Here is a 1,500-nt window from a genome sequence, read left to right on the forward strand (position 1 = left end):
GTGAATACATGAAAGAGTGGTTTATTAAAATATCTAATGGTGAGGCTACCAAGTTTGATCACTGTTCCAACTCTGAAAATATCAGCCGCTATTCTCAGTTTTCAAAAACAAAACCCACAGCAGTTCAGAAAATTAATGATATGCCCCTCTCCGCAAAGACCTTCAAAGACAAGGCCATAAAAATGTCAACAAACATCACCAGTCAGCAAATCGAGGAAATAAAGTCAAGTCCAGCATACTCTATGCCTGCGATGAGACATGCAATGTGAACAATACTGAGCAGACAGTGCTGCGGTGCAGGGCTGTGAACTCTGATAGGCTGTAGGAAGAAATTGAGAAATTGAATTGAGTTGACACCGATGAAAGGCCAAACACGAGGGGAAGACATTGTGAGGCTGGTGTGAACTGTTTAAAAGCCAAAGAAATATTAGCCAGCCACATGGTGTCAGTGGCTACAGATGGGGCACCAAGTGTGAGAAGGGCACAGAAGGGGTTTTTGACTACTACAGAAGTCGCTGGATCGAAAGCTCCTTATGCTTCGCCGCATCTTGTACCAAGAAGCACTGTGCACTCAAACCTTCCATCCCCACATGTATGGAGGTGATGAGCCATGTCATCCAGATGGTGAACTAAATAACGGCAAAATGCTTAAACCGCAGCCATGTAGCGTTTTGGTCAGGATTATTAAGTAAGCAATCGTAGGGCACCACTGGCTTTTGCAGGACATAAATTAATCAAATTAATTATTTAAATTAATCAGATTCATCAGTCTAAGACCAGAAGCCGTGACTTTCCGATTCCATGGATTTCCAATGTCTGCTTCAAAGGAACACACTGCAACAACAGGATAAATGCAATGACTGATAATAAAGATGCAAAGCGGAGCACAAGTAGAGTGTCAATCAATAGTTGATAAGATGCGCAATATGATAAATTGGGCAATTGTGGGAGAGAATATGTTTATGTTATGGGTGCTATGGCAATACTACACGGATCCTTGGACGTCTGTAATTTCAGAAGATAAAAAGAAGAAATAAGAATATTAGTATTTCGACATCAACCAAGTCTTGAGCAAAAGAAAAGATGGCTTTGCCTACTGTAGTTGGTGGTCTGGAGATTCTTGGCTGGAACCAAAGCAGTTGATGGTTGAAGTCAGTCACTTGTCCGGAATGATCCTTCCTGAGGCGTTGTGGGTTGCCTAGGTGTCAGGTTTTGCCAGTGCTCCTCCGCTTTTTCAGTTTTTTGAAAGTCTGCTGGACTTCTTTCCTTTGGCATCGGTGATGATTGTTGACTTGGCTCACAAAATAGAGGAGCTACAGGTTGCGTGTTTTGTTAAAGCTTAACTTGAAAACACCTGGCAAAGAAAGAACAAAAGACACGATGACAAAACTACAGAAGAGCCTCACATACAAGAAATAAAGTGCAAAATGTTAAAAAGCACAAATAGCAAAAGCAAATCGCAAAGAACCGGCTGTTTTTTTATTCCTGAGGGCTGGGCAA

The 1,500-nt window shown here is 41.8% G+C and overlaps 1 protein-coding gene across 1 annotated transcript in view; it reads left to right on the forward strand.

Annotated features, from left to right (window-relative positions):
• nadsyn1 (NAD synthetase 1) overlaps positions 1 to 1,500 on the forward strand; it is a 28,490-nt gene that overhangs the window by 15,368 nt on the left and 11,622 nt on the right. The gene's annotated exons all lie outside the window — the stretch shown is intronic.

Source organism: Xiphias gladius, chromosome 1 (assembly GCF_016859285.1).
Source record: "Xiphias gladius isolate SHS-SW01 ecotype Sanya breed wild chromosome 1, ASM1685928v1, whole genome shotgun sequence".
NCBI lineage: Eukaryota > Metazoa > Chordata > Actinopteri > Istiophoriformes > Xiphiidae > Xiphias > Xiphias gladius.